Genomic DNA, 12,046 nt, shown 5'->3' with positions numbered 1-12,046 from the left:
TAATAAGTAACATTGCCCACATGTCTACTTTACATCAGCACAATTTTGGAACCAAAATTTTTTTTGTTAGGGAGTTATAAGGGTTAAAAGTTGACCAGAAATTTCTCATTTTTACAACACCATTTTTTTTTAGAGACCACATCTCATTTGAAGTCATTTTGTGGGGTCTATATGATAGGAAATACCCAAGTGTGACACCATTCTAAAAACTGCACCCCTCAAGGTGCTCAAAACCACATTCAAGAAGTTTATTAACCCTTCAGGTGTTTCACAGGAATTTTTGGAATGTTTAAATAAAAATGAACATTTAACTTTTTTTCACACAAAATTTATTTCAGCTCCAATTTGTTTTCTTTTACCAAGGGTAACAGGAGAAAATGGACCCCAAAAGTTGTTGTACAATTTGTCCTGAGTACGCTGATACCCCATATGTGGGGGTAAACCACTGTTTGGGCGTATGGCAGAGCTCGGAAGGGAAGGAGCGCCATTTTACTTTTCAATGCAAAATTGACTGGAATTGAGTTGGGACGCCATGTTGCGTTTGGAGAGCCCCTGATGTGCGTAAACATTGAAACCCCCCACAAGTGACACCATTTTGGAAAGTAGACCCCCCTAAGGAACTTATCTAGATGTGTGGTGAGCACTTTGACCCAACAAGTGCTTCACAGAAGTTTATAATGCAGAGCCGTAAAAATAAAAAAATCATATTTTTTCACAAAAATGATCTTTTCGCCCCCAATTTTTTTATTTTCCCAAGGGTAAGAGAAGAAATTAGACCACAAAAGTTGTTGTGCAATTTGTCCTGAGTACGACGATACACCATATGTGGGGGTAAACCACTGTTTGGGCGCATGGCAGAGCTCGGAAGGGAAGGAGCGCCATTTTACTTTTCAATGCAAAATTGACTGGAATTGAGATGGGACGCCATGTTGCGTTTGGAGAGCCCCTGATGTGCGTAAACATTGAAACCCCCCACAAGTGACACCATTTTGGAAAGTAGACCCCCCTAAGGAACTTATTTAGATGTGTGGTGAGCACTTTGACCCAACAAGTGCTTCACAGAAGTTTATAATGCAGAGCCGTAAAAATAAAAAAATCATATTTTTTCACAAAAATGATCTTTTTGCCCCCAATTTTTTATTTTCCCAAGGATAAGAGAAGAAATTGGACCCCAAAAGTTGTTGCGCAAATTGTCCTGAGTATGCTGATACCCCATATGTGGGGGTAAATGACTGCTTGGGCGCATGGCAGAGCTCGGAAGGGAAGGAGCGCCGATTGACTTTTCAATGTACAATTGACTGGAATTGAGATGGGACACCATGTCGCGTTTGGAAAGCCCCTGATGTGCCTAAACATTAAAACCCCCCACAAGTGACACCGGTTTGGAAAGTAGACCCCCTAAGGAACTTATCTAGATGTGTTTGAAGAGCTTTGAACCCCCAAGTGTTTCACTACAGTTTATAACGCAGAGCCGTGAAAATATATATATATTTTTTTTTCACAAAAATGATTTTTTATCCCCCAGATGGATTGGTCTGCAGGCGTCACGTTGCATTTGCAGAGCCCCTGATGTACCCAAACAGTAGAAACCCCCAACAAGTGACCCCATATTGGAAACTAGACCTTCCAAGGAACTTAGGCAAAGAATTTGTAAACACTTAGAAAGGATAATAAACTTCTATACCATTTGATATAAATGTGTTATATATTAGTAAATCCCAGTGCAAACAAATCAGGTGAGTGGAAACCACTCGCATGAACAGTAGAAACCAACCACCAGAGCTAGACCCAATTCCAAGAAGAAAGTGTCACGGACATACGTATTTATCAAAATATTACTTTATTTTATTTGTAATGGTAACAACGTATCATATGTGCACATGTTTGGAAAACTAAAAAATATAACACATAAAATCACCAGTATATGTAAAAACCTAAATAGGTATAAGGTACGCCATAAAAGGAAGGGTTAATATCAGGAATCCTTTTAAAAACCAATAAAAAGTAAAAGAATATGTGCCACAAGTGCCGAAAACATATATATATAAGGTATAAAAAATGTATCTATATATAGTAGAGGTGTATGGGGTAAAAATCTATGAAGTAAAAATATATATAGGGCCCACAATATGAGCAATTATTCTAATCATACATCATAGAAAGTGCAAGGTGCAATGTGCAATAAGGTGGCAAACAAAGGGCCCAAAGTGCCAAATCTACAACAAGCTGTATGTGAACACAAGGTAATAGTGGGAGGAAAATAACTAGGAATTCCTGTACCTTTACCGGCGATACCAAATCCAAACAATGCGCACCTTCCAAGGAACTTATCTAGATGTATTGTGAGAACTTTGAACCCCCAAGTGTTTCACTACAGTTTATAACGCAGAGCCGTGAAAATAAAAATTCTTTTTTTTTCCACAAAAATTATTTTTTAGCCCCCAGTTTTGTATTTTCCCAAGGGTAACAGGAGAAATTGGACCCCAAAAGTTGTTGTCCAATTTGTCCTGAGTACGCTGATACCCCATATGTGGGGGGAACCACTGTTTGGGCACATGGCAGAGCTCGGAAAGGAAGGAGCGCCATTTGGAATGCAGACTTAGATGAATTGGTCTGCAGGCGTCACATTGCATTTGCAGAGCCCCTGATGTACCCAAACAGTACAAACCCCCCACAAGTGACCCCATTTTGGAAACTAGACCTCCCAAGGAACTTATCTAGATGTGTTGTGAGAACTTTGAACCCCCAAGTGTTTCACTACAGTTTACAACGCAGAGCCGTGAAAATAAAAAATCTTTTTTTCCCACAAAAATGATTTTTAGCCCCCCAAATTTTTATTTTCCCAAGGATAACAAGAGAACTTGGACCCCAAAAGTTGTTGTCCAATTTGTCCCGAGTACGATGATACCCCATATGTTGGGGTAAACCCTTGTTTGGGCGCACGGGAGAGCTCGGAAGGGAAGGAGCACTGTTTTACTTTTTCAACGCAGAATTGGCTGGAATTGAGATCGGACGCCATGTCGCGTTTGGAGAGCCCCTGATGTGCCTGAACAGTGGAAACTCCCCAATTCTACCTGAAACCCTAATCCAAACACACCCCTAACCCTAATCCCAACAGTAACCCTAACCACACCCCTAATCCTGACACACCCCTAACTCTAATCTCAACCCTAATCCCAACCGTAAATGTAATCCAAACCCTAACCCTAACTTTAGCCCCAACACTAACCCTAACTTTAGCCCCAACCCTAACCCTAACTTTAGCCCCAACCCTAACCCTAACTTTAGCTCCAACCCTAGCCCCAACCCTAGCCCTAACCCTAACCCTAGCCCTAACCCTAGCCCTAACCCTAATGGGAAAATGGAAATAAATACATTTTTTTAATTTTTTAATTTTTCGCTAACTAAGCGGGTGATGAAGGGGGGTTTGATTTACTTTTATAGCGGGTTTTTTAGCGAATTTTTATGATTGGCAGCCGTCACACACTGACGGGGGGGAGGCGTTTATACCGTTCCGCTTTTGGTAATAATGGATAAAGCAGTTTTATTCTCCGGGTCAGTATGATTACAGCGATACCTCATTTATATCATTTTTTTATGTTTTGGTGCTTTTATACGATAAAAACTTTTATTAGAAAAAATAATTATTTTTGCATCGCTTTATTCTGAGGACTATAACTTTTTAACTTTTTCTTTGATGATGCTGTATGGTGGCTCGTTTTTTGCGGGACAAGATGGCGTTTTCAGCAGTACCATGGTTATTTATATCCGTCTTTTTGATCGCGTGTTATTCCACTTTTTATTTGGCGGTATAATAATAAAGCGTTGTTTTTTGCCTCTTTTTTTTTTTTTTTTTTACGGTGTTCACTGAAGGGGTTAACTAGTGGGACAGTTTTATAGGTCGGGTCGCTGCGGACGCGGCGATACTAAATATGTGTACTTTTATTTTTTTTTTATATTATTTAGATAAAGAAATGTATTTATAGGAACAATATTTTTTTTTTTTTTTGCATTTTTTTTGAATTTTTTTTTTTTTTTACACATGTGAATTTTTTTTTTTAAACTATAACATTGCCCCAGGGGGGGGCACGATGTTATAGTGTAAGATCGCCGATCTGACACTTTGCTGTGCACTGTGTCAGATCAGCGATCTGACGTGCACAGCTCCTGGAGGCTTCCCGGTGCCTGCTCTGAGCAGGCGCAGTGAAGCCACCTCCTTGCAGGACCCAGATGCCGCGGCCATCTTGGATCTGGGCCTGCTGCAGGGAGGAGGAGGTAAGAGACCCTCGGAGCAACGCGATTACATCGCGTTGCTACGGGGGTTTCAGGGAAGCCCGCAGGGAGCCCCCTCCCTGCGTGATGCTTCCCTATACCGCCGGAACACTGCGATCATGTTTGATCGCAGTGTGCCGGGGGTTAATGTGCCGGGGGCGGTCTGTGACCACTCCTGGCACATAGTGCCGGATGTCAGCTGCGATAGTCAGCTGACACCCGGCCGCGGTCAGCCGCGCTCCCCCCGTGAGCGCGGCCGATCGCTATGACGTACTATCCCGTCGGTGGGAATTAAGGCCCACCCCACCTCGACGGGATAGTACGTCATATGGGATTAAGGGGTTAAGGATAACAATGTCAATGTTTTGGAGGGGCCATCACAAAGCCCTGATCTCAATCCTATTGAATATGTATTGGCAAATCTGAAAAGACCGATGCGAGCAAGGCGACCTACAAACCAGGACCAGTTACACCAGTTTTGTCAGGAAGAATGGGCCCAAATGCCAACCAACTATTGTGAGAAGCTTGTGGAAGGATATCCCAAATGTTTGACCCAAGTCATTCAGTTTAAGGGCAATGGTATCAAATACTAATGAAATGTACCGTATATACTCGAGTATAAGCCGAGATTTTCAGCCCACTTTTTGGGGCTGAAAGTGACCCTCTCGGCTTATACTCGAGTCAGTGTCGGCGTGGGGTCGGCGGGTGAGGGGGAGCGGCGGCTGTCACATACTCACCTGCTCCTGGCGCTTTCCCTGCATGTTCGATGGTCTCCGGGCAGCTCTTCCTGTGTTCAGCGGTCACAGGAAGATGCCGCCGGCTCCCGGACACCATCTGACAGTGAGACGCTGCCAGGGACCGTGCCGAGAGCAGGTGAGTATATCGGGGGAGGTGAGCATTGCGCGATAGTCACCTTCCTCGTTCCACCGCTGCACGCTGCTCTGTCTTCCGTCCTCTGCACTTACTGTTCAGGTCAGAGGGTGCGGTGAACAGTCAGTGCAGAGAATGGAAGACAGAGCAGCGCGTAGTGATGGAACGTGGAAGGTGACTATCGCGGGGGCCTGAGCGAAGAGAGGTGAGTATGTGATTTTTTTTATTTTAATCGCAGCAACAGCAAATGGGGCAAATGGGGCAAATGTGTGGAGCATCTTATGGGGCCACAATGTATGGAGCCACAATGTATGGAGCCACAATGTATGGGGCCACAATGAATGGAGCCACAATGTATGGGGCCACAATGTATGGGGCCACAATGAATGGAGCCACAATGTATGGGGCCACAATGTATAGAGCCACAATGTGTGGAGCCACAATGTATGGGGCCACAATGTATGGAGCCACAATGTATGGAGCATCTCATGGGGCCATAATGTGTGGAGCATCTTATGGGGAATAATGTTTTGAGCATCTTATTGGGCTATAATGTATGGAGCATCCTATGGGGCCCTAATGTATGGAGCATCTTATTGGGCCATCAACCTTTATGCAGCATTGTGTGGGGCAAATGTTTCTATGGAGCATCTTATGGGGCCATTATTAACCTTTGTGCAGCATTATATGGGGTATATTTTAATATGGAGCATTATATGGGGCGTATTTTGTATGGAGCATCTTATGGGTCCCATCATGAACTGTATGGAGCATTATATGGGGCTCCTGATTCAATATGGATATTCAAAAACACTTAACCTACTGATGTCTCAATTAATTTTACTTTTATTGGTATCTATTTTTACTTTTGACATTTACCGGGAGCTGCTGCATTTTCCACCCTAGGCTTATACTCGAGTCAATAAGTTTTCCCAGTTTTTTGTGGCAAAATTAGGGGGGTCGGCTTATACTCGAGTATATACAGTATGTAAACTTTTGACTTTGCAGTACGTAATAAAAATACCTTAAAACATTTTCTCTCTCTCATTATTCTGGCATTTGGCAAATATTAATAATTATGGTAATCCTAATTGACCTAAAACAGGAAAGGTTTATTCTGATTTCATGTCAGATATTGAGAAAAACAGGCATATGTGTCTTTTTATATAGTGTATGCAAACTTCTGGTTTCAACTGTACATGGCCGTTATAGTGCAGTGAGGCTCGGGTTCATGCTACCTGTACTTGGGCAGCATGAATCAGTTGACAGTGTCCCTTTAAAGGGAATCTGGCAGCAGGTTTTTGCTACCTCATCTGAGAGCAGCATTAGGCAGGGTCAAAGACCCTGATTACAACAATGTGTAATTTGCTGGTCTACTTGTTTATAAACTGTTTTCTCAACTGCAGATCTAGCAGTTCTCGGGAATGCTGAGCTCTGTATAACTCTGCCCATACCACTCATTGCAGTGATTTTATCAAAACTACAACCAACCTCCCATTAAGCGACACATTGCTGGAATCAGGGTCTCTGTGCCTACATTATGCTGCTCTCAGATTAGGTAGCACTACTAGCAAAAACCTGGTAACAGTTTTCCTTTAAGTCACAGTTTCTGTTTAACTGAAGCATTTGGTTTTCAGGAGTACAAGAATGGCTGCATCTTCTATGTGAAACCATATCATAGTAATGATTATAGTTCCATCTCCTAGGCTACAGTATTCCAGCAGGTAAATTCTTCGCCTCGCAACTCGCAAGCTGTATGTGACAAGATGCTGGGAGTTGTAGTTTCACCACACCTGGCTGACCACAAATTAGCATGTGGCTGTGTTACAGACTCTGTTCTGTGTATTACATATAGATTATATATTGATCACTTGGATATTTCTTCTCCTGAATTCCCTAGTGCATGATTTGCTACTCTGCACGCTCTCTCCCATTTCGCAGTGTAAATTGCTGCATCTGGACGCTTGTGACTTATCACTCGTGTCCTTTCCTGCGTTATTTGCATTCCTTCCTAAATTGGATTATTCATCAGAAGAATATTGCCTGATCTAGCAATGCTAACTCATTATCATCGCAGTCTGCTGACCTCTTGCATGTTCCGAGGCTTTTTTCTACCTCAGTGTTGATTCATGTAAAAATCAATACAGGACATGAGCCATATAGTGCTGCTAGAAGGGGACTCCATGTTCCCAGCTCAAAGGTCGAAGCGTAATAGTAGCAAAGAGTTAAAAGTTACAGAAGTTCACTAGATCCTTCCCAGGAATGAGACCATGTGCCCCACCTCTGAGCACAGCCAATGGCAGCCGGCAGGAAATCAGACAGACACACAGCAGGCATAGGTTGGACTTCTCTGCTCTGATAATGTTTATCATAAAGCAAATAGGAACATGGTGTATGAGAGATAGCAGGTTCTGGCCCTGGCGGTGTGGGCACAGGCTTTGTGCAGAAGAGTGGGCACCAGCACTGTGCAGAAGAGTGGGCTCATGCCCTGTGCAGAAGAGTGGGCACCAGCACTGTGCAGAAGAGCGGGCACCAGCACTGTGCAGAAGAGCGGGCACCAGCACTGTGCTGAAGAGCGGGCACCAGCACTGTGCAGAAGAGCGAGCACCAGCACTGTTCAGAAGAGTGGGCACCAGCACTGTGCAGAAGAGTGGGCTCATGCCCTGTGCTGAAGAGTGGGCACCAGCACTGTGCAGAAGAGTGGGCTCATGCCCTGTGCAGAAGAGTGGGCACCAGCACTGTGCAGAAGAGCCAGCATCAGCACTGTGCAGAAGAGCGGGCACCAGCACTGTGCAGAAGAGCGGGCACATGCTCTGTGCAGAAGAGCGGGCACATGCTCTGTGCAGAAGAGCAGGCACCAGCACTGTGCAGAAGAGCGGGCACCAGCACTGTGCAGAAGAGCGGGCACATGGGCTGTGCAGAGGAGTGGGCATATGCTCTGTGCAGAAGAGCCGGCATCAGCACTGTGCAGAAGAGCGGGCACACGCCCTATGCAGAAGAGCGGGTACATGCCCTGTGCAGAAAAGTGGGCACCAGCACTGTACAGAAAAGCAGGCATATGGACTGTGCAGAAAAGCAGGCACATGGATTGTGCAAAAGAGCGGGCACCAGCAGTGTGCTGAAGAGTGGGCACATGCCCTGTGCTGAAGAGCGGGCACATGCCCTGTGTTGAAGAGCGGGCACATGCCCTGTGCAGAAGAGCAGGCAGGTGCTCTGTGCAGAAGAGCGGGCACATGGGCTGTGCAGAAGAGTGGGCACATGGGCTGTGCAGAAGAGTGGGCACATGCTCTGTGCAGAAGAGCGGGCACATGCTCTGTGCAGAAGAGCTCGGGAACATGCACTATGCAAATAGCATTTTTTTATGGACAAGTCAAAAAAGTGGCCTACTTTTGCGGCTTGTCCTGGAATTTCTTGACTTTTGGCAACCCTGATCTGTTCATGGACTGTGAAATACAACCATCTGAACCGAGACTCAGATCAAAAACAGACATCTCCGTTTTTCACATACATATGGTCCACAAAGAAACAAAGACGTGTGAACAGCACCATAGACTTTAATGTGTACATAAGAATCATGGATAGCACATTATTTCTTTTGCAGGCACTCAGTCTTCAAAAAAACAACAAAAAACACATACATGTGAGCAGCCACATAGACTATGATGGGTACGTGGGCTAGTCATGAAAAAAACATGGTCACAGAACATATATGAAAATTACAAGTGTGAATGAGGCCTTGGCAGAGTTCAGACGACGTATGTTGCAATACCCGAACTGACCCCGGGCCTCCCAACCCGAGCCTTATAGGTCTCTATGACACTGTGGGTTTGGGTTGTGTGACCGGCGGTCAGTCCAGTTTTTGCAGTCCGTATACAGACTGTGAATTACGCCGTCTGGACCCAGCACTGAAGTGTAGAGCAGGGAGCACAACTTATGGATCTCACGCTGGTGGCAATCTACAATTTAGCGTTCTCAGTCTGATTTTTTTTTCTTGTTCCTGGACAGTTCATCACGTCAGGGCATGATGGAAATTGTGGTTTTACACCAGCTTGAGGGCCTTAGGGCAAATCACTACCCCAGAAAAGTATTGTGTAGGAAAGTAGTGCTATTCCCCTCTTTATTAGCTGAGAACCAAAGCAGGAGCCCATGTGACTGCCAATGAAGAACTGCAGGGCACTTATTCCAGTCAGTGGATGTAATGGATGTCGATTGACACAATTTGTACTGAAGGAATCTGTTGGTAATAATAAGACAGCCATAGAGTTTGTAGCTCAACGGCTGTTCTTACAGCGCCATCTAGTGTGACAATGCAGTATAACATTACCGGCCGATTAGAGCGTAACAGTTTGTCAAGACTTTGTGTCATGAGGCAGTCACACACACACCAACACAATAGGACAAACCGCAAAGTCTAGAGTCGCCTTAATGTACCCAGACCTGGAAGTAGCACATATACAACACCCATGAGCACAATGGATTCACAAGTTTCGAAACCCATCCCAGGATCGTTTCCCATATTTCGCACCTAGATCACAACTGTCAAAATTGGTGAGGGTCTGGCAGGTAGGAGTTATACAGACTTCCCAGTTTCTTACTATGATGGCGTCCCTAATTCACATGGGGTCCTTACCTTCCAGCCAGGCGCTTTCCACCATTACTAAACTTTCCATTCTTTCCTTTCATATTCCTTCTACCGGACGCATTTCACGACCTTCGACAGCACATATCGCTTGTTCTATTCCTGGCTATGGACATTCCTATAATCTGATGCATGGCCTTTGCCATTATGAAGCTTCTACTCTCCTCTGCTGTTGCCTGGACATCTCTGGCTTTTCCTTGGACATAACTACTACTAACTGCCCACCGGCATCAGGGGCTTATCTACAGCATTCTGTAATGCTGTAGATAAGCCCCCATGTATCCTAAAAGATGAGAAAAAGAGGTTAGATTATACTCACCCAGGGGCGGTCCCGCTGCGGTCTGGGCCGATGGGCGTCGCGGTCTGGTCCGGGGCCTCCCATCTTCATAGGATGACGTCCTCTTCTTGTCTTCACCCTGCGGCTCTGGCGCAGGTGTACTTTGTCTGCGCTGTTGAGGGCAAAGCAAAGTACTGCAGTGCGCAGGCGCCGGGAAAGATCAGAGAGGCCATGCGCCTGCGCATTGCAGTACTTTGCTTTGCCCTCAACAGCGCAGACAAAGTACGCCGGAGCCACAGCGTGAAGACAAGAAGAGGACGTCATCCTATGAAGATGGGAGGCCCCGGACCAGACCGCGACGCCCATCGGACCAGAACCAGACCGGGACCGCCCCTGGGTGAGTATAATCTAACCTCTTTTTCTCATCTTTCAGGATACATCGGGGGCTCCAGAATGCTGTAGATAAGCCCCTGATGCCGGTGGGCTTAGCTCATCTTCCATTTTGGGGGTGACAGGTTCCCTTTAAGTGGATGTGACATTATGAAAACTGGTGATTCCTGTGTAGTGATGGGAAAATCAATCAAAGGACTGCATCCCATCAGCCAAGTCGGTAATCTGTGACCCCCTGAATGGAAGACATGCAAATCTCCCCACATTCCCAATTCTTCTATTCATTAGCCAACCTTGTGTGTGCGTCACGCCGCCATGTCTGGTTAATCGAAAAGAGACAAGTGTACCTGGAGGTAAGAAGATTCACAGGCTTCCCGTCCAGTGGTCACAGATTACTGACCTGGCCTAGTACCGGAGTCCTGCAAACTGTTTTTTCTGCTTCTACTGGTTTTACTTTTAAAGAGGCTATTGAACTAGGTGTTTTTGTTGGTACTTTTTCCTAATAGGCTTCTGTGGGGTGCCATTAAAAAATCACATGAAAAAAAGCCTGCACCAAAAACGCATCCAAAAAACATATTAAAAAATGCAGCAAAAATACAATAATCAGAACAGATTGCTATTGCAAATTTTGGTGCAGAGGCCTGCAGAAAAAAAAGCAATGTTTATGCAATTTGGGAACATTGCATTAGAAAAATGAAAGTGATTGGGCCATGATTTGTCAAACAGAACAAGATCTCAGCCCGCATTTTGCTTTAGTGCCTCATGTTTGTTGCCTGAAGAATGGTAAGGTCACTTCTTTTGACTGCTTCAGGCTTTGAAAGCCGTGAAGCAGCTAAAAAATGACAGAACAAAAGCACAGCAAAGTCGTTTTGACATTTCTATTCATTATGTTTATTTTCTTTGATGTTTTTTTTTTTAGAGCTTGTTTCAGTGGTTTCTAGGTGGAATCTGCCTGAAAATGACGTGTTCCCACACCTTAACAGAATTCCTTTTTAGTAATGTGATTCTTCCCCCCAAGAATCTCCATGCCGTGGGTCCAGTGCTTGGTCCCATTCTCATTATACTCCAAAAAACATTTTTAAAACAGTTATTAAGACTATGGCTATGTTCACATGCATTATTTTCTTTTGCTGCGTTTTTTATGCAAATTAAAAGCTGGGTTTTACAGTTTCGGCAAAAGCTATGAGACTTCAGAAATCTCATGAACTCGCTTGTTTTCTTTTTCCATAACTGAATTTGTGAACTGCAGTGTTTTTTGGTTTCTTTCTTAAATCTGCAGAATGTTAATTATTTGCAGAGTTTTGTCACCCATAGAAAGCAATGAGAAAGCGGAAAAAACACAAGCGATTTTCGCTGTGTTTTTTTGTGAATAAAACAATAAGTTTATTAAAAACATTATTAAACATGTATTCAAACTATCCCCCCAAAAAATTACAAAAACGTGAAAAACAGGCGTTTTGAACGCAGCATTTTCCTGCCATGAGAGCAGGATTTGGCTGCAGCAAAAAAGCTGCTTATGTAAATGGCTAGTGGGGGCCTTGTGTCCTGTACAACTTTAGCTTTGGTTTCTTAATGTTATACAAGATTTTTTGGAGCAT

The sequence above is a fragment of the Ranitomeya variabilis genome, chromosome 1 (genome assembly GCF_051348905.1).
Source record: "Ranitomeya variabilis isolate aRanVar5 chromosome 1, aRanVar5.hap1, whole genome shotgun sequence".
NCBI classification, from domain to species: Eukaryota; Metazoa; Chordata; class Amphibia; order Anura; family Dendrobatidae; genus Ranitomeya; species Ranitomeya variabilis.
This window is presented reverse-complemented; position numbering follows the sequence as displayed.